We start from the raw sequence: 22,618 nt of genomic DNA on the forward strand, positions 1-22,618 counted from the left end.
AATACCAACACAAACACCAAGAGCACTAGTGAAAGTGATTCGGTCTGACCTCATCCCTGCCCTCAGCATTCGGAAAAAATAACCAAGTGCCTTCTCCCCATCCCCAGTGTTTGCATATCCTGCAATGATTGAATTCCAAGAAAGCAAGTCTTGCTCAGGCATTTTGTCAGACATTTGGCAAGCAAACTCAATTGCATCCTATTTATTATAGAAGTAAATTCAAAATTAATGGAAGCCTAGATGGTTTGTTGCCAAGAAAAATAAGGGCACCCAAAACAACATGGGCATTATCATGTAACCATCTGAAACCATACTCTAAATCAGGAAGTTGACAAAAAAAATTACAATTTTGTCAAATTGCATGAGGACATGCACTAAATTAAGTATGGGGAATGATGGGCCCATAATTAGTAACATTTCATCATTTTTTTACATTAGTCTGATCTCTTTTACCTTGTAGAAACCCTCATAATCATCTTTCCTACATCGTTTTGTCATATTTCACATGAAATATTCCATATGAACTAAAGAAGGTTCTACAAATGTAATAATTCTGTTATTCTACGTTTTATATGTTTTTCTTTTTAAAATTAGGCTAATATGCAAGTATTGTAGAATTTAACAATTTATGTAGCTCATCTATTAATCTGTAATAGAATCCAAGGTTAGTAATGCTTTTGAAGTAGTGAAGTTGAATGAATCACATGGACAGGTAGAAAAAGACTCCAATAAGGTGATCCATCCATCTGGTGCATCAAAGAAGCGATTGAGTCATCATGGTGGTGAAATCAAATCTTAGGTCAACCCATCACATGGCACAAAGCATGAAGATAGATTAAACTAAGATGATTATGTGGTAGAGCAACCAACATCAAGTGATGAGATATCTTTATGTATAAAAAATGTTAAGGAATAATGCAATGATGGGTTGAGTGTTCATATGCATTAATAGTGAGACACAAGTGAAGCATAGGGATTAAATTTGAAAAATATCAAATGGATACTTTCTCATCATCCTCATTCTGATTTATAGCATTTTTATTATGATGTTGTTATTTTCAAAAATGATAGAAATTGACCTCACTTGGCACAGTGAAGGACAATAGACACAACATATGAATTTCAAAGTGGAAAAGGGTTAGCACATTATCCCTATATTATTTCTATTTGTATATTATAATGCCTTCATAACACTTTATTTCATATGCTTGATTCAATTGTATATATGCCCTAATATCTACATGTGGTATAATTTTATGAATAGTTATTACCTAATGCATTATAAAGGATGTGATAATTTGTGCTTGATTGTTTTTACATTTGCTTTATATTCCACATATGAATATTTGTTATATCATGAAATTATCATGTAAGAATTGATTTAAATATATTAGTGACTTGACAACTCATTTATGATTATTGTTAGTTTATATTTATGTGTATGGTCATATTTCTTTTGGAACTTTTAGATCTAAAAACATGAGAAATGATGGTAAAGTTGGGATAAGGAGAGAACTTAGCATTGTACAAAGAGTTATTTACTTGAGTTAAGAATTTTCATGGTAAAGTGGGGATAAAAATTTATAATAAAATTATAATTTAGTTAACTTTTATCATTCCTTGTTATTTGGATAATGTGAGATGTATAATGGGGTAAGTGTTTTGATGCTTCTCATGGATTAATGTGTATACAAGTCATTTAATTTATATGGTTGCACTAGTAAAAAAAAAAACAAAAAACAGGTAAAAGTTCTTATTATGGGGGGTGTAGTCTTGTTGAGTTGATTCTTGTTATATGGTACTGATGTGAAATACAACATAAACCCATGGGTAAAGACAATTTAAACTATGATATTTTTAGTAGACATCACTTTATGTATAAATACAAAATTGTTCTCAAAATGACAATGAATCTACTCTATAGTGGACATGCATAGCATGCAAATATATTTGTATATGTCAAGTACATAATCTATGGTATAGTGAAAAGGAATAATCTTTTAAATCATATAGTGCTTTAGAATAAATTATAGTTCTTTGGAAAATACAAGGATGCAACGGAATACATTCCTTTAAGTATGAATTTTCTTTCTTCTAAGATAAACTTTTAGTTGTTCAATACTATATAAAAACTAAAAAAAGATTTATAAATTATATCTAAACATACAAAAAAAAGAATAGAAATGCCAAGAAAGAAGAAAAAACAATCAAAATTCTTTCTACACTTCAAATCATACAATGTAAAGTGTGCATGTTATTTTGGGAAGAAAACTCTATACTAAAAAATTTTAAACACACAAATCCAATAACCAAAATAAGATAAATTATCTCACTCCCCATAACAAAAAGATGTAAACACACTAGTAATTCACTATAAAATGTATTTTCAAATATTTAAAACCTTTAGTATTAAAGTAGATTTAAAATATTTAAAATGTATTTAAATAATCAATATTAAAGAAAAATAACGCATTTTTAATAGAAACTTACATACTTGCATAAATATATAAATGAAAATAGTAGTAAATGTTAATAACTATCAATCCATAATAAACATCAAAACATTTACATCATAATGCATCTCACGTTTCTAAAATTTAAAATATGATGAAATTAACTATCTTATTATTATTATTATAAGTTAAACATATATTCATTTTAGACAAGATCGAAGAAGATTTTTATCCATGAAGGTTTATATCCACTTTATTACAGAGTTTCTTAATCTATAGATAGGGTATATTACAATATCAAATGCCTAAAAAACCATAACTCTTTTCATATGAAACTTGCTCATATGATATTTTGTTAATTAATTAATTTAACCAAAATGACAAAGAAAACATAACTACCTTCACATAAATCCTAGTGTATGACTTGTGTATACAGCTAATTTATTTTATCAAATACTTAATGGTCCTACCATAAATATAATACTAATTAATAATGAGATTAAAATTTTGGAATCCCTATTCTATTTTAAAAGAAACATGTTTATCGATCTAATTAAGTTTAACTTCATCTTAATTTAAGTTACCAATCACATTTGAAATGGGTGAACATATAATTTCATATAAAAAAAATACCATTTTCAAATTAAAAAATGCATGCCAAACTGAAAAGTAACTCTATTACTATTGAAACCTAATTGAAGACATGCTATATGTATTACTGAATATTGAAACCTAAATGAAAACATACTATATATATTATTGAATACATAAATATGGAAAAAATAGAAAAATGTAACTAGCTCTCTTGGGTCACTTCTAGTAACCTTGAAACATTAATTGTTAATAATAAAAAGCACAGGACTAGAAAGGGCTTATACATAAAGAATATGTTGTTATGCAGTAAGACAGTTAAAATATAACTTCTCATTAAAAAAACTTATAATTTTCAATTAAAAAAATAAATAAAACTAGTAATTCAATTCTATTAATATTGAGGCTAAAAAATAAATAAATAAAATTTAAAGAGCAATTTAATTCTATTGGTATTAAAAACAAATGAAGACCATCAATTATATTAGAAATAAAGGAATATAACCTCTCACATAAAAATATTAATTCAATTTGACGAGTACCAAAAATCCCACCTTAAATTCATATTAAATTCAAACCTGAAAATTCAAAATTTGCACGCAGGTGGATGCTAACTACTTTGGATGAGAATTTCAAGAAAAGCATCTTACGGATTTTTATTATAGACGTTGTGCTAAAGTGTGATCCGCTCCTTCAACGGATCACAACGCTTTTGAGATGGAATCTGTATGCCGTTTTGAAATAGGTGAGGTTGCTGTGCGGTGCTTTTAAACCAATAGATGTAATTTTTTGTATTTGCATTTTGGAAGTGTTTTCTCTGATGGCTGTCACTCTGTGTTGGTTCCTCTGCTTCCGTCTATGTTGTGTGTCTGTACCATGTACGTTTTGATTTGATGAAGAGCCTCTTCGTTTCATCAATTGCAATGGTAAGGAATTTCGATGTGGATGGTTATCGTTCATTTGGGTTTTTCTGTTTTATATGTTTTGATGTGAATTTGACCAAGAAGATCAGCGAGAAGGGATGCATTGACGAAAGAAAGAAAATCAATGTCATGAAGGGATGTATTTACAGTGGAGAAAGGTAACCAGAGAGCTGTAATACTCATATTTGTTACAAATGTGATAGGTATGTTTCGTGTATTTATTCTTTGCTTTTGTTTACATAGATTGAAGTAGAATTTTTAACCGGACTGGCCTAATGATAATTCTTTTAAATTCTCTCTGGATCTCATTAATCGCTTAAGTCTACTATATACTTCATTCTTTTTTCCGTCTTCTTAGTCCGCTCGCAATCCCATTAATTCCTTTTATTTTTTAGTTTTATTTTGATCTTCTAGCTCTGTTCTCCGTTGGCATTAATTCTGGATCTGTTCTTTCTATGTAGTTTTCGATCTTTAACCCCGCTATGTAGTTTTCGATCTTTAACCCTGCTCTGTTTTTGATGAAGAGCCTGTATCTTTCATCAATTGCAATTATAAGAATTTCGACGTGGATGGCTGTCTTTCATTTGGGTTTTTCTGTTTTGTATGAAGATCAATGAGAAGGGATGCATGGATGAAAGAAAGAAAGTCAATATCACGAAGGGATGTATTTACAGTGGAGAAAGGTAACCAGAGAGCTGTAATACCGATATTGTATGTTTCTTGCATTTATTCTTTGGTTTTGTTTGCATAGATTGAAGTAGAATTTTTAGCCGGACTCGCCTAATGTTAATGTTTTTAAATATTTATTTTTGTTGTTTCTCTATGGATCTCATTAATCGCTTAAGTCTGCTATGTACTTCAATCTTTTTTTGTCTCTTCTTAGTCTGCTCACAATCCCATTAATTCCTTTTAATCTTTAGTTTTATTTTGATCTTCTCGCTTCTCGGTTGGCATTAATTTTGGCTCTGTTATTTCTATGTAGTTTTCGATCTTTAACCCTGCTCTCTTCTTTCTATCTAATTTTCTTTAACCCAAATACTGGTAGGTTTAGCCCAACTACTGGTAGGTTTCTTTCATCATGAAAGATACTAATTTTATGTTTCTGGAATTAAATAGTTGAGTTAGAGAAACCTCCATTACAACTATATTTCCTCTGAGCTGCTCTCAAAGCAAATCCCAGTCCATTCATCTCAGTTTTATTATTCCATTTTCCTTCTGGTTTCCTAGGCTCTACAATTTCTTCTTAATTGATTTCAGCCGTTATAATCTCATTGAATCAAAATTATTGGCTCGATCCATTTCATTGTTTTATGTTGCATCGTATGAAGTAGAGCCATACAAACCTCCATGAACTTCAGTTACAATTATAATTCTTTTTCCTCTGAGCAAATATTCCTCTCCAAAGTATTCAAGGAATCCATTCCATTGTTTTATGTCGCATCGTGTGAAGCATAGATTTGCAAAGAGGTGTTATATATAACTAGGTAGGAAGAAATTATGAGTCAATCTGAGTAACAATAATGAATAATTCTCCACATCTAAAATTTAAGTATAAATCAAATCTTTTGGCATAAGACTTTTCTTTCATGTTTCTTGAACGGTGTCCTCACGATTTTGATTCTATAGATTACACTATTCTTTAATTTTTTTAATTGCTTTTCAAATAGAAGCAATTTAGAATATTTATAAATTAATAAAATAGTAAACATTGTTCTTGGAGCTCGACTAGGAGAAAAAAAGATAGAAGTTGGAGAATTTTATAAATACATAGAAAAATAATTAGATTTTATTTAATAATAATTTTTTTCCAGCTTTCTAATAACTAGAATGTCAAACCCCTACCTTTACTCAGTCATAGATGTAGTTTGTATCCATCGTTTAAGCTCTGCTCTCCATGGAAACCTAATCGTTGCGAGAATGATGCATTGGAAAACATAAATAACATTAAAGATATTGTTACTTCTAAGTTCAAAGAAAAAATGTGGTGTGAGAAAGACTTAGAGGCTAAAATAAAATTAAGTTATTATAAGAAGGTCATCAACCCCACCCTAGAAGATCAAAAGTATCTCTCTATTTTAGCTAGCTCAAAGAAGAAAATTAACATAGCAAACATTAGAACGAATTCTCATGACCTCCATAGTGAAAGAGGTCGTTGGGAAGTTCCTAAAATGCCATGGACGGAAAGGATCTGCCATATATGTCAGAATAGGAACATCGAGGATGAAAACCACTTCCTCTTAGAGTGCCCCGCGTATAACCACATTAGATCTCAGTTTCACAATCTTTGTTACAATAGTGACCTTCCTAGCCTTTTACAATGTCAAAATTATAGTGAGCTCGGGAGGCTTCTCTTCAAGCTTTTTGAGCATAGGAATAAAATCTTAAATCAATATAGATAATTTGTTTCTTTAGGTCCGATAGACCATTATTTGGTCTCAGCGGAGGTTAACCATCATCATCATCATCATCATATTTAACATTGTAAGGATTTAGTTTTATGAGAGTGGTTTTTACTGAATTTTTTTAGCTAGGCTGAATTTATTATTGTAATTTCATTGATCCAATTTGTATCCCACTCATTTCAGATTATTACATTTATTCATTGATTTTGTTTATCTCTATGAAAGTTTGTGGTTTTATTTAAATTGGTTTCTTACTTTTACATTTATATGTCTATGAGTTTTCTGTCTCAATTAAAAATATAGTTCACTTAACCTATGCCTCACATAATCAATTTTGGATGGGCCCTCCAATTATATTTTTACATTTTACAAATATATTTTTAATTTTAAAATATGTTTTTTATTTATGTCTTATAAGGTATGGTACATTTAAATTTTTAGATTATTGGATTTCTCTAAATGAATTTCAATTATATTTTTATATTTTACAATTATGTTTTTCATTTAGAAATATGTTTTTTATTTATATCTTATAACTTAGGTTACATACCTTTTTTACATTAGTATTGTGGTTAAATTCAATATATTTTAAATTGTATATTCATAGATTTAATCTATTTTAACTAAATTTTGTTATATTTAATTTTTTATTAATGATATTTAATTTAATTTGTTTTTGAATGATTTCTTTATTAATGTTGTTTAGTTTAATTTAATTTTTAAAATGACTTTCAAATTTAAATATTTAATATGTTATTTAAGTTCTGCAGTATATTTATTAATGGTACAATGATGTATGATATATTTTTTTAATTAAAATAACATAATGTACAAAGAAAAATGTTTGAATTTATATAATATAAAGTGATAATGCTCTTAAATTTAAATATTTATGATAAAATTAAATTGTAACATAAATATTTTTTAAGATTGCTTTTGAATATATTTTATTAAGATTTTCAACTACAACATGTATATATATAAACTCTTAGGAATCTACATTTATGTTAGACTAGGCAAGACTAAGCTAGAGTGGGCTAGGATAGACTAAATTAGACTACGCTACACAAGGATAGAATAAGTTTAAGCTAGGGTAGGTGGGGCTCGACAAAAATAGGATAAGCTACTCTATAGTGGGCTAGGGTAAGCTAGAGTAGGCTAGGCTAGGCTAATATAGAGTAGACTAAGGTAAGTTAGAGTATCCTAGCATGGGCTACTAAATAATAGGCTAGGTTAGCCTAGGTTTGGCTAGGTTAGGTTAGGTTAAGTTAGGTTATGCTACGCTAGGGTAGGCTAGGTTAGCTTAGCTTAGGCTAGGTTAGGCTAGGGTAGCTTAGGTTAGGATAAGCTAACTTAGATTAGGTTAGGTTAGGTTAGGTTAGGCTAGGCTAGAGTAGGCTAGAGTAGGGTAGGTTAGTTTAGGTAGCTAGGTTAGTCTAGGCTAGAGTAGGTTAGGCTAGATAAGGCTAGGTTAGGCTAGAGTAGGCTAGGCTAGGCTAGAGTAAGCTAGGGTAGGCTAGAGTAGTCTAGGCTATGCTAGGCTAGAGTAGGCTAGGTTCGGCTAGGAAATAGTAGGTTAGGCTATGCTAGGCTACGCTAGAGTAGGCTAGGCTAGGCTCGACTAGTTTAGAGTATGTTAGAGTATTCTATGGTATGGTAGGTTAAAGTGGGCTAGGATACGCTAGGCTAGGCTAGGCTAGAGTAGGCTAGGCTAGGCTAGAGTAGGCTAGGTTAGGCTAGAGTAGGCTAGAGTAGGCTAGGCTAGGCTAGGCTAGGTTAAGCTAGGCTAGAATAAGTCAGGCTAGGCTAGCCCAAAGAAGGCTAGAGTAGGCTAGGCTAAGCTAACATAGGTAGAGTGGGCTAGGCTAGGCTTAGTTGGAGTAGCTTAGGGCAGGTTAGGCTAAGTTAGGCTAGGCTAGGCTAGAGAAGGCTTGAGTAGGCTAGGCTAGAGTCTGTTAGGCTACGCTAGAGTAGGCTAGGCTAGTTTAGGCTAGGCTAGAGTAGGTGAGGCTAGGTTAGGTTAGGCTAGAGTAGGTTAGGCTAGGTTAGAGTAGGTTAGGTTAGGCTAGAGTAGGTGAGGCTAGAGGAGGCTAGAGTAAGCTAGGCTACACTAGAATAGGCTAGCGTAGGCTAGTTTAGGCTAGGCTAGGCTAGAGTTTTTGAGGCTAGAGTAGAGTAGGGTAGGTTAAGCTAGTTTAGGCTAGGCTAGGCTAGAGTTTTTGAGTCTAGAGTAGAGTAGGGTAGGTTAAGCTAGTTTAGGCTAGGCTAGAGTAGGCTAGAGTAAGTTAGGCTAGAGTAGGGTAGGTTAGGCTACAGTAGGCTAGGTTAGACTAGGTTAGACTAGAGCAGGCTAGAGTAGGAAAGTCTAGAGGAGTCTAGGCTAGGCTAGATTAGGCTAGAGCATGCTAGACTAGGTTAGGCTAAGCTAGCGTAGGCTAGGGTAGGTTAGATTACGCTAGCTAGGGTAGGTTATGCTAGGCTACGTTAGGTAAGGCTAGGCTATGTTAGGCTACGTTGGGCAAGGTTAGACTACGTTAGGCTACGTTGGGCTAGGCTAGGCAAGGCTAGGCAAGGCTAGGTTAGGAAAGGTTAGGTAAAGTTATGCTAGGTTAGGCTAGGGTAGGCTAGGATAGGCAAGGCTATGTTAGGCTAGGTTAGACAAAGCTAGGCTAGGGAAGGTTAGGTTAGGTTAGGATAGGTTAGGCTAGGCTAGGTTAGGCTAGGTTAGGCTAGGCTAGGCTAGGTTAGGCTAGGTTAGGCTAGGTTAGGCTAGGCTAGGTTAGGTTAGGTTAGGTTAGGCTAGGGTAGGCTAGAGTAGGCTAGGCTAAGCTAGCGTAGGTAGAGTGGGCTAGGCTAGGCTATGTTAGAGTAGGTTAGGGTAGGTTAGGCTAAGTTAGGCTAGGCTAGGCTAGAGAAGGCTAGAGTAGGCTAGGCTAGAGTCGGTTAGGCTATGCTAGAGTACGCAAGGCTAGTTTAGGCTAGGCTAGGCTAGAGAAGGCTAGAGTAGGCTAGGCTAGGTTTAGGCTATGCTAGAGTAGTTTAGGCTGGATTAGGCTAGGTTAGGCTAGGCTAGAGTAGTTTAGGCTGGATTAGGCTAGGTTAGGCTAAGTTAGATTAGGCTAGAGTAGGTTAGGCTAGGTTAGATTAGGTTAGGTTAGGCTAGAGGAGGCTAGAGTAGGTTCAGCTAAAGCTAGAATAGGCTAGGGTAGGCTAGTTTAGGCCAGGCTAGGATAGGCTAGGGTAGCTTAGGTTAGGCTAATCTAACTTAGATTAGGTTAGGTTAGATTAGGCTAGGCTAGGTTAGGTTAAATTAGGTTAGCTTAGCTTAGGCTAGGTTAGGCTAGGGTAGCTTACATTAGGCTAAGCTAACTTAGATTAGGTTAGGTTAGGCTAGGCTAGAGTAGGCTAGAGTAGGGTAAGTTAGTTTAGGTAGCTAGGTTAGTCTAGGGTAGAGTATGTTAGGCTAGATAAGGCTAGGTTAGGCTAGAGTAGGCTAGGTTAGGCTAGAGTAAGCTAGGGTAGGCTAGAGTAGTCTAGGCTAGGCTAGGCTAGAGTAGGCTAGGTTAGGCTAGGAAATAATAGGTTAGACTACGGTAGAATACGCTAGAGTAGGCTAGCCTAGGCTCGACTAGGTTAGAGTATGTTAGAGTATTCTATGGTTTGGTAGGTTATAGTGGGCTAGGATACGGGAGGCTGGGATAAGCTAGGCTAGGCTAGAGTAGGCTAGGCTAGGCTAGGCTAGAGTAGGCTGGGCTAAGCTAGCGTAGGTAGAGTGGGCTAGGCTAGCTAAGTTAGAGTAGGTTAGGGTAGGTTAGGCTAAGTTAGGCCAGGCTAGGCTAGAGAAGGCTTGAGTAGGCTAGGCTAGAGTCGGTTAGGCTACGCTAGAGTAGGCTAGGCTAATTTAGGCTAGGCTAGAGTAGGTGAGGCTAGGTTAGGCTAGGCTAGAGTAGTTTAGGGTGGGTTAGGCTAGGTTAGGCTAGGCTAGAGTAGGTTAGGCTAGGTTAGAGTGGGTTAGGTTAGGCTAGAGTAGGTTAGGCTAGAGTAGGTTAGGCTAGAGGAGGCTAGAGTAGGTTAGGCTAGAGGAGGCTAGAGTAAGCTAGGCTATGCTAGAATAGGCTAGAGTAGGCTAGTTTAGGCTAGGCTAGAGTAGGTTAGGCTAAGTTAGGCTAGCTAGAGTTGTTGAGGCTAGAGTAGAGTAGGGTAGTTTAGGCTAGTTTAGGCTAGGCTAGAGTAGGCTAGAGTAAGTTATGCTAGAGTAGGGTAGGTTAGGCTATAGTAGGCTAGGTTAGACTAGGTTAGACTAGGGTAGGCTAGTGTAGGTAAGGCTAGAGGAGTCTAGGCTAGGCTAGATTAGGTTAGAGCATGCTAGAGTAAGTTAGAATAAGCTAGCGTAGGCTAGGGTAGGTTATGCTAGGCTACGTTAGGCAAGGCTAGGCTATGTGACGCTACGTTGGGCTAGTTCAGGCTACGTTAGGCTATGTTGGACTAGGTTAGGCAAGGCTAGGTTAGGAAAGGTTAGGTAAGGTTAGGCTAGGTTAGGCTAAGGTAGGGTAGGATAGGAAAGGCTATGTTAGGCAAGGTTAGACAAGGCTAGGGTAGGGAAGGTTAGGTTAGGTTAGGTTAAATTAGGTTAGGCTAGGCTAGGTTAGGCTAGGTTAGGCTAGGCTAGGCTAGGTTCGGCTAGGCTAGGTTAGACTAGGTTAGGTTAGGCTAGGTTAAGTTAGGCTAGGTTACGCTAGGTTAGGTTAGGCTAGGGTAGGCTAGAGTAGGCTAGGCTAAGCTAGCGTAAGTAGAGTGGGCTAGGCTAGGCTAAGTTAGAGTAGGTTAGGGCAGGTTAGGCTAAGTTAGGCTAGGCTAGGCTAGAGAAGGCTTGAGTAGGCTAGGCTAGAGTCGGTTAGGCTATGTAAGAGTAGGCTAGGCTAGTTTAGGCTAGGCTAGTGTAGGTGAGGCTAGGTTATGCTAGGCTAGAGTAGTTTAGGGTGGGTTAGGCTAGGTTAGGCTAGGTTAGGTTAGGCAAGAGTAGGTTACGCTAGGTTAGATTAGGTTAGGTTAGGCTAGAGTAGGTTAGGCTAGTGGAGGCCAGAGTAGGCTAGGCTACACTAGAATAGGCTATGGTAGGCTAGTCTAGGCAAGTCTAGAGTAGGTTAGGCTAAGTTAGGCTAGGCTAGAGTAATTGAGGCTAGTGTAGAGTAGGGTAGGTTAACTTAGTTTAGGCTAGGCTAGAGTAGGTTAGGCTAGTGTAGGCTAGGGTAGGCTAGAGTAGGCTAGAGTAAGTTAAGCTAGAGTAGGGTAGGCTAGGCTATAATAAGCTAGGTTAAATTAGGTTAGGCTCGAATAGGCTGGAGTAGGCAAGGCTAGAGGAGGCTAGCCAAGGCCAGATTAGGCTAGTGCACACTAAAGCAGGTTAGGCTAAGCTAGCATAGGCTAGGGTAGGTTAGATTGTGCTAGCTAGGGTAGGTTACACTAGGCTACGCTACGCAAGGTTAGGCTGCGTTAGGGAAGGCTATGCTACATTAGGCTACGTTGGGCTAGGTTAGGTAAGGCTAGGTTAGGAAATGTTAGGTTAGGTTTGGATAGGCTAGGTTAGGCAAGGCTATGATAGGCTAGGTTAGGCAAGGCTAGGATAGGCTACGTTAGGCTATGCTAGGCTAGGCTAGGCAAGGTTATTCTAGTCTAGGTTAGGATAGGTTAGGTTAGGTCGGTTAGTCTAAGTTAGGTTATCTTAGGTTAGGCTAACTTAGGTTAGGCTAGCCTACTTTAGGTTAGGCTACGTTATGCTAGGTTAGCTTAGCTAAGCTTAGGCTAGGCGAGGTTAAGCTAGCCTAGGATAGAGTAGGCTAGGTTAGGCTAGGGTAGGCTCGAGTAGGCTAGGCTGTGATAGAGTAGGGTAGGTTAGTTTAAGTTAGGTTAGGTTAGTCCAAGCTAGAATAGGTTAGGTTAGGCTAGGTTAGGCTAGGCAAGAGTAGGTTAGGCTAGCGTATGCTAGGCAAGGATAGTTTACGTTAGAGTAGGCTAGGGTGGGCTGGAGTAGTCTAACCTAGGATATGGTAGAGTAGGCTAGGGTGAGCTGGAGTAGTCTAGGCTAGGCTATGGTAGAGTAGGCTAGAGTGGGCTGGAGTAGTCTAGGCTAGGCTATGGTAGAGTAGGCTAGGCTAGAGTAAGCTAGGCTAGGTTAGGCTACGCTAGAGTATGGGCTACACTAGGCTCCCATAGGTTAGAGTAGGGTCTACGCTAGGTTAAGTTAGGCTAGGCTAGATTAGAGTAGGGTAGGTTATGCTAGTTTAGGCTAGGTTAGGCTAGGGTAAGATAGAGTAGGCTAGGCTAGACTAGGGTAGGTTAGGCTATAGTAGGCTAGGTTAAAGTAGGTTAGGCTAGAGTAGGATAGGGTAGGTTAGGTTAGGCTAGGCTAGGGTAGGTTAGTCTAGGCTATGTTAGGCAAGACTACGTTAGGCTAGGCTAGGCTAGGTTAGGTTAGAGTAGGCTAGGCTAGGGTAGGCTAGGGTAGGTGGGAGTAGTCTAGGCTAGAGTAGGTCAGGCTAGAGTAGGGGCTACACAAGGTCCGCCTAGGTTAGAGTAGGCTAGAGTAGTCTAAGGTATAATAGGCTAGAGTGGGCTAGGCTAGGCTAGAGTAGGGGCTACGCTAGGTCCACCTAGGTTGAGTAGGCTAGAGTGGTCTAGGGTATAATAGGCTAGAGTACGCTAGAATAGGCTATGCTAGAATAGGATAAGCTAGGATAGAGTATGTTAGGGTTGGCTAGGATAGAGTAAGCTAGAGTAGGATATGCTAGAGTAGGCTAGGGTAGGTTGCAGTAGCCTAGTCTAATGTAGGCTAGCCTTGGGGCTAGGCTAGTCTAGAGTGGGCTATAGTATTCTAGGCTATGTTAGGCTAGGCTAGAGTAGCCTAGAGTAAGCTAGGCTAGTCTAGAGTAGGCTAGAGTAGGCTAGAGTAAGCTAGGCTAGTCTAGGCTAGGCTAGAGTAGGCTAAGAAAGGCTAGGCTTGGCTAGGGTAGGGTAGGAAAGCCTAAGTTAAGTTATGTTAGAGTAGGTTAGGCTACACTAGATTAGGCTAGGCTAGGCCATAGTAGGCAAGGGTTTAGGCTAGGCTAAGCTAGAATAAGCTAGGCTAGGTTAGGCTAGAGTAGGCTAGGCTAGTGTAGGCTAGGTCAAAGTAGGCTAAGCTAGGCTCGAGTAGTCTTGGCTAGGCTAGAGTAGACTAGGCTAGAGTAGGCTACAGTAGACTAGGCTAGAGTAGGCTAGGCTAGACTAGACTAGGCTAAAGTGGGCCAGACTAGGCTAAAGTAGGTTAGGCTGGACTAGGCTAGGCTAGGCTAGGCTAGAATAGGGTAGGGTAGGCTAGGTTAGACTAGGCAAGAGTAAGTTAGGCTAGATTATGTTAGGCTAGGTTAGGCTAGAGTAGGCTAGAGTAGTCTGGGCTAGAGTAGGTTAGGTTATGCTAGAGTATGCTAGGCTAAGATAGTTTAGGCTAGGCTAGAGTAGGTTAGGCTAGGATAGGCTGGCTAGAGTATTTTAGGCTAGAGTAGAGTAGGGTAGGTTAGGTCACGTTACGCTAGAGTAGGCTAGAGTAAGCTAGGCTAGAGTAGGTTAAGCTATGCTTGAGTAGGCTAGACTAGGCTAGTTTAGTCTAGGATAAAGTAGGTTAGGTTAGGCTAGGTGAGAGCAGGTTAGGCTAGGCTAGAGTAGTTTAGGCTAGTGTAGAGTAGGTTAGGTTAGCCTACTTTAGGCTAGGTTAGGATAGGCTAGACTAGGTTACCCTAGGGTATAATATGCTAGGGTATACTAGGATAGAGTGGGCTAGGCTAGGCTAGAGTAGGCTAGCCTAGAGTGGGATAAGCTAGGATAGAGTAGGCTAGGCTTGGCTAGGCTAGAGTAAGGTAGAGTAGGCTAGAGTAGGTTGGATTAGTCTAGGCTAGAGTAGGCTAGCCTATGGTAGGCTAGGCTAGGGTAGAGTGGGCTAGAGTAGGCAAGGCTATGTTAGGCTAGAGTAGGATAGACTAGTGTAGGCTAGGCTAGAGTAGGCTAGGCTAGGCTAGAGTAGGCTAGGGTAGGGTAGGGTAGGCAAGGTTAGGTTAAGCTAGGCTAGAGTAGGTTAGGCTGCGGTGGATTAGGCTAGGCTAGGCCATATTAGGCTAGGCTCTATGCTAGGCTAGGATAGGCTCGACTAGCCTAGGCTAGTGTAGGCTAAGTCAGAGTAGGCTAGGTTAGGCTAGAGTAGTCTAGGCTAGGCTACAGTAGACTAGGCTAGAGTAGGCTAGGTTAGACTAGACTAAGCTAAAGTAGGCTAGGCTATGATAGACTAGACTAGGCTAGGCTAGGCTAGGCAAGGCTAGGCAAGGCTAGGTAAGGCTAGAGTAAGATAGGGTAGGCTATGTTGTTCTAGGTTAGGTTAGAGTAGGGTACGATAGGCTAGGTTAGACTAGGTTAGGCTAGGGAAGAGTAGGTTAGGCTAGATTAGGTTTTTTTAGGTTAGGCTAAGCTAGGGTGGGCTAGACAAAAATAGGATATGCTACTCTATAGTAGGCTAGGGTAAGCTAGAGTAGGGTAGGCTAGGCTAATATAGAGTAAACTAAGGTAAGTTAGAGCATCCTAGCATGGGTTACTAAAGAATAGGCTAGGCTAGGATAAGCTAGGCTAGGTTAGGTTATGATAGGCTAAGAAAGGTTAGGTTAGGTTAGGTTAGGTTAGGCTAGAGTAGAGTAGGCTAGGGTACGCTATAGTAGGCTAGAGTAAGGTAGGTTAGTCTACGTAGCTAGGTTAGTGTAGGCTAGAGTAGGTTAGGCTAGGCTAAGCAACACTAGAGTAGGTTAATGTAGAATAGGTTAGGTTAGGCTAGATTAATTTAGGGTAGGCTAGAGTAGTCTAGGCTAGGCTAGAGTAGAGTAGGATAGGTTAGAGTAATCTAGGATAGGTTAGACTATGCTAAGGTAGGCTAGGCTAGGCTCGACTAGGTTAGAGTACACTAGAGTCGGCTAGGGTATAATAGGCTAGAGTGGGCTAGGCTAGGCTAGGATAGAGTATGCTAGGCTAAGCAAGGGTAGAGTAGGCTAGGCTAGGTTAAGCTAGGCTAGAATAGTTCAGGACAAGCTAGAATAAGTATGGCTAGGCTAGGTGAGAGTAGGCTAGGGTCTAGGCGAGAGTAGGTTAGGGGCTAGGCTAGGGCAGGTTAGAGTAGGCTAGGCTAAGCTAGGGTAGGCTAGAGTAGGCTAAACTAGGGTAAGTTATAGTAGGTTAGGGAAGGGCCAGAGTAGGCTAGGGGCTAATTGTAGCAAAATTTACTATTTTTAGCAGTTTTTTTGGGTCTTGAACTCCCATATCTGTTTTGAGGCCCTAAATGAAGTTTTTTGGCAAATTTGGGAGAAACATGTTTCGATGCACCAATGTTTCTCTTCCCAAAGTTGTAGTCCTCGGATAGATCTTTCTAACGAGCTATTGTGCGCATCAAACATAGATCGTATGCAAAAGTTGCAACCCAGGGAAGTTGATGTACCAATTTACCCGAAACGGGTCCATAGTTTGGTGTTTCATCTCCTAGGGTTAGATTTTTGAATGTTTAGGGTTTTCCATTGTTTCTCAACAATAAATAGGCTTTTGAGCCTCATTGTAACACAATTCAGAGGCATGTAGCTGCCACATCTCTTCTCAGAGATAAGCTACCATGACCCTAGCTAGTTTATTTAATATTTTACATTAATGAAATGAAGTCTTATTTCTGTTGCATCTCTGTATTTATGGTTATCTCTGTAATTTGTTGCGTTCCTGTTTAAATCTGGATAAAAAATTCTTAGGGTTTAGGGTTAAGGGTGTAGGGTTTGGGGTGTGGGGTTAGGGTTTATGGTTTATAATGCTTTAATAAATTCTTTTAAGAAACACTTAAATACAAGTTACGAAATAGTTTTTAAAATGTTATAAAATGATTAGGGTTTAGGGTTTAGGGTTTAGGGTTTAGGGTTTATGAAAATTTAGTACATGGTTTTAATGTTATAAAATACTTAGGTTTTAGGGTTTAGGGTTTATAACACTTTACTAAATGTTTCTAAGAAACTCTTAAGTAAAAGTTACAAAACTCTTTGTAAAATTCTATAAATCTCTTAGGTTTTAGGTTTTAGGGTTTAGGTTTTGGGTCTTAGGGTATATAAGACCTTTGTAAATTCTTTTAGGCTTTAGGGTTTATAAGACTTTAGTAAATGCTTTTAGGGTTTAGGCTTTACTCTTTAAGAATTAGGCTATAGGGTTTGGGATTTGGGGATTAAGTTTTAGGGTTGATAAGGCTTAAATAAATTCCTTTAATAAACACTTAAATGAAAGTTACAGAAATTTTTTTAAAATGTTATAAATTTTTAGTGTTTAGGGTTTACGGTTTGGGGTTTACAGTTTAGGATTTAGGGTTTAGGGATTATAAGGATTTAGTAAACGATTTTAATAAAAACTTAAATAAAAGTTACAAAACACTTTTTAAAATATTATAAATTTCTTAGAGCTTAGGGTTTAGGGTTTAGGGTTTGTGTTTTGGGGTTTAGGGTTTAGGATTTATAACATTTTAGTAAATTATTTTAATAAACACTTAAATAAAAGTTACAAAACTCTTTTTAAAATGTTACAAAATGCTTAGGGTTTAAGGTTTAGGGTTTAGAATTTAGGCTTTAGTGTTTATAACGCTTTAATAAATTCTTTTAATGAACACTTAAATCAAAGTTATAAAACACTTGTTGAATGTTATAAAAATCTTAGGGTTTAGGGTTTATAACACTTTATTAAATGCTTTAAAAAACAATTAAAAAAATTACAAAACACTTTTAAAATGTTATAAAATGCTTAAGGTTTAGGGTTAGGGTTTACGGTTTAGGATTTAGGATTTGGGATTTATACCACTTTAGTAAATGCTTGTTAAAATGTTGTAAAATATTTATGATTTAGGGTTTAGGATTTCAGATGTTATTAAATACATAGTGGTTAGGGTTTAGGGTTTATAACACTTCGATAAATTCTTTTAATAAACAATTAAAAAAAGTAACAAAATGCTTGTTAAAATGTTTAAAATACCTAGGGTTTAGAGTTTCAGGTTCAAGGTTCAGGGTTTGGGGTTTAATATGCTATAAAATGCTTAGGGTTTAGGGTACAGTGTTTTATAAGAGTTTAGTAAACTCTTTTAATAAACACTTAAAAACAGTTACAGAAAGCTTGTTAAAATGTCATTAAATGATTACGGTTTCTGGTTTAGCGTTTAAAATGTTATAAAATGCATAGGGTTTAGAGTTTAGGGTTTATAAGACTTTAGTAAATTCTTTTAATAAGCACTTAAAAAAAGTTACAAAACACCTTTTAAAATGTTATAAAATGCTTAGTGTTTAGGGTTTAGGGCTTAGGGTATATGGTTTAGGGTTTAGAGTTGACAACACTTTAGTAAATGATTTTAATAAACACCTAAAAAAAGTTACAAAAATCTTGTTAAAATGTTATAAAATCCTTAGGGTTTAGGGCTTATGGACAATTTAGTAAAAACTTTTAATAAACATTTTAAATTTTCTTACCAAACACTTGTTAAAATGTTATAGAATTCTTAGGGTTTAGGGTTTACAACACTTTAGTAAATGGTTTTAATAAACACTTAAAAAAAGTTACAAAAGGCTTATTAAAATTCTATAAAATGCTTAGGGTTTAGATTTTATGGTTTATGATTTAAAGTGTTATAAAATTCTTAGGCTATAACGTTTAGGGTTTTAAAAAGGGTTTAGGGGTTTAAAAAGTTACAAAACGTTTGTTAAAATGTAATAAAATGATTAGGGTTTAGGCTTTATAAAACTTTAGTAAATTCTTATAATAAACCCTTAAAAATAATTTATAAAACTTTTTTGGGTTTAAAACGTTATAAATTCTTAGGGTTAAGGGTTTGGGGTTTGGGGTTTAGGGTTTATGGTGTATGGTTTATAATTCTTTAACAAATTCTTTTAATAAACACTTAAATAAAAGTTACAAAATGGTTTATAAAATGTTGTAAAATGGTTATGTTTTATGGTTTATGGTTTATATTTTAGGGTTTGGGATTTAGGTTTTATGTTTTATAAGGCTTTAGTAATTGATTTTAATAACGACTTAAGCAAAAGTTACAAAATTATTTATAAAATGTTATAAAATGCTTAGGGTTTAAGGTTAAGTGTATATTGTTTAGGGTTTAGGGTTTGGGTTTAGGGTTTAGGGTTTATAACTCTTTAGTAAATTCTTTTAATAAACAGTTCAATAAGAGTTACACGACACTTTTCAAAATGTTTTTAATATTCTTAGGTTTTAGGTTTTAGGGTTTAGGGTTTAGTGTTTAGGGTTTTGTTTAGGGTTTAGTGTTTAGGGTTTTAGGGTTTAGGGTTTAGGTTTTATAAGACTTCAGTAAAAAAATTTAAGTGTTTATTAAAAGAATTTATTGAAGCCTTATAAAACCTAAACCCTAAACCCCGAACCCAAAGAATTTTATAACATTTTAAAGCCTAAACCCTAAACCCTAAGCATTTTATAACATTTTAACAAGCATTTTGTAACTTTTTTAACTGCCTACTAAAATCATTTACTAAAGTGTTATAAATCCAAAACCCTAAACCCTAATTGCTAAACCCTAACTCTAAACCCTAAGCATTTTATAACATTTTAAAAAGAATTTTGTAACTTATTTTAAGTGTTTATTAAAATCATTTACTAAAGTGTTATAAAACCTAACCCGTAAACCCTATGCATTTTATAACATTTTAACAAGATTTTTTTAACTTTTATTTAACTGTTTATTAAAAGAATTTACTAAATTGTTATTAACCCTAAACCCTAAATCATAAACACTCAACCCTAAACCCAAACCCCAAACCATAAACCCTAAGAATTTTATAACATTTTAAAAAGCATTTTGTAACTTTTATTTTAGTGTTTATTAAAATAATTTACTAAAGTGTTATAAAACATAGATCTGTAACCCTAAATCTTAAACCCTAAACCGCAAAACCTACATTCTAAGCCCTCAACCTCAATCCCCAAGTATTTTATAACATTTTAAAAAGTGTTTTCTAACTTTTTTGAAGTGTTTATTAAAATCACTTACTAAAGTGTTATAAATGCTAAACTCTAAATCCTAAACCCTCAACCCTAAACCAAAAACACAAAAAACAAAACCCTAAACACTAAACCCTAAACCCTAAAACCTAAAACCTAAGAATTTTAAGAACATTTTGAAAAGTGTCTTGTAACTTTTATTTAAGTGTTTATTAAAAGAATTTACTAAAGTGTTATAAACCCTAAACCCTAAACCCCAAACCCTAAACCCCAAACAATATACACTTAATCTTAAACCCTAAGCATTTTATAACATTTTATAAAGAATTTTGTAACTTTTACTTAAGTCGTTATTAAAATAAATTACTAAAGTCTTATAAACCCTAAACCCTAAATCCCAAACCCTAAACTATAAACCATAAACCCTAAAACATAACCATTTTACAACATTTTAAAAACCATTTTGTAACTTTTATTTAAGTGTTTATTAAAAGAATTTGTTAAAGAATTATAAACCATACACCCTAAACCCTAAACCCTAAGAATTTATAACATTTTAAACCCACAAAAGTTTTATAAATTCTTTTTAAGGGTTTATTATAAGAATTTACTAAAGTGTTATAAAGCATAAACCCTAATCATTTGATTACATTTTAACAAACAATTTGTAACTTTTTAAAGCCCTAAACCTTTTTTAAAACCCTAAATGCTATAGCCTAAGAATTTTATAACATTTTAAATCATAAACACTAAAACCTAAACCATAAGCATTTTATAACATTTTAATAAGCCTTTTGTAATTTTTTTAAGTGTTTATTAAAACCATTTACTAAAGTGTTGTAAACCCTAAACCCTAATAATTCTATAACATTTTAACAAGTGTTTGGTAAAAAAATTTAAAATGTTTATTAAAAGTTTTTACTAAATTGTCCCAAAGCAATAAATCCTAAGCATTTTATAAAATTTTAACAAGCGTTTTGTAACTTTTTTTAGGTGTTTATTAAAATCATTTACTAATGTGTTATCAAATCTAAACCCTAAACCCTATACCCTATACCCTAAGCCCTAAACCCTATACACTAAGCATTTTATAACATTTAAAAAAGTGTTTTGTAAATTTTTTAAAGTGTTTATTAAAAGAATTTACTAAATTCTTATAAACCCTAAACTCTAAACCCTATGCATTTTATTAAAATAATTTACTAAACTCTTATAAAACACTATATCCTAAACCCTAAGGATTTTATAGCATATTAAACCACAAACCCTGAACCCTAAATTTGAAACTCTCAACCCTAGGTATTTTATAACATTTTAACAAGCATTTTGTTACTTTTTTAATTGTTTATTAAAAGAATTTACCGAAGTGTTATAAACCCTAAACCCTAACCACTAAGTATTTAGTAACATCTGAAATCTTAAACCCTAAACCATAAAGATTTTATAACATTTTAGCAAGCATTTACTAAAGTGGTATAAATCCCAAACCCTAAATCCTAAACCGTAAACCCTAACCCTAAACCCTAATCATTTTATAACATTTTAAAAAGCCTTTTGTAATTTTTTTAATTGTTTTTTAAAGAATTTACTAAAGTGTTATAAACCTTAAACCCTAAGATTTTTATAACGTACGCACCTACATCATAAACACTAGTAACAAATGACTAGTTGATTAGAATGCTTATTTACTTATTATTATAGTATCATAATTTAAATAGGGATTTCTCCCTATACATTTTAATCTGATTCTGATTAGTAAAAAAATAAATGGCATCAGAGAGATTGTCCCCACACTTGGTATCAAAGTCATAGATCTAGGAGCTATGGACCCGTAAAAAATAATTTTCGTTAGTGGCATGATGCTCTCATTAAACTATTTTTATAATACATATATTGAACTAATATTTGATATCTAATTTAAATAATATACACTATTGTTGTAAATCACAACCAATCATAAGAAACTATGGCAAGTGAAATCCCCATAAGAAAGGTCAAACAATTAACCTCTTTTATTTACATCATGAAATATTCTCAAAATTTATTAATCCAAACCTCTTTTATTTACATTATGAAATATTATCAAAATTTATTAATCCAAATAAAATTCAACGAGGGAAAAACAAATGATCGCCATAAAGATAACATAAAAAAATTTCAATATCATTTGTGATTGTGCAACTTTGTACCCAACATCTATTTGAACTATAGTTTTGGCCTTCACCCTTTTCCTTCTTACAAATCCTATATATGCCTTGGCTTTGGCTTCCACTTGAGATCAATTCAAAGTGGAGAAGTGAGAATTATTTATGCATCTATTAATATTCATCTATATATATATATATATATATATATATATATATATATATATATATATATATATATATATATATATATATATAGAAAAATTTTATTGCGATTATTGAAATATTATATGTTTATAAGTAAATGTAAATATGAAATTTTGATTGGGCCATTGCTCTAATTAACCCATTTATTGGACTTTTTTTAGTAGATCATACTTCCAATGTTGCTTTGTCGTGATCCTGAGATATAAAATATTGTTTCCCCCCTTTCACAGGGTTATTGGAAAAGACATCCTTAACCCTCCCTTCCTTTAAAAAGAGGAGGTTTTATTTGTTTCAAGTTATATCTTTTCTTGTATTCATGTGAGTATTTTTGTTTAGCAAGGTCAATATGACTTGGAAATGAAATAGGGACTCCATTCACTCCCTAGGGAACTCTAAAGGAGAGCCTCCTATGACAAGCTTATGGAGGAAACTTAGGGGTGTAAGTTGAAGGTTCTTTGCACCATCAGTCTACTTACATGGAGCATCATCATCAATACCATATAATAAGAGCTTCTAAGGAGATTCCTAGGTATTCACCGCCATTCCTTTATATCCAATCACTAAAACAAATAAAGGAGATAATTCTTCCAAACACATACCTTTAACTTGAGGAGACTTCAAAATATTAGTCAACTACCTATGATTATAATTCTAGTTTTCTTCAAATTCTTCGACTATATCTTTAGGTTCTAGTCCCTCCGGAGACTTTCTAAAGATTTTATCATTGTGGTATTCAAGTCAAATTTTTCAATACCAACCTCCATAGGAGAAATCCTCTTTGTTAGTGAAGGACCCTTTAAAATGTTGGAAGTAGGTGCTTTTTTACCCTAACATTTTATTGAAAGGAAATGAGC

The sequence above is a fragment of the Pinus tabuliformis genome, chromosome 7 (assembly GCF_031772625.1).
Source record: "Pinus tabuliformis cultivar Carrire ecotype Pingquan chromosome 7, CPIR1, whole genome shotgun sequence".
Lineage (NCBI taxonomy): Eukaryota > Viridiplantae > Streptophyta > Pinopsida > Pinales > Pinaceae > Pinus > Pinus tabuliformis.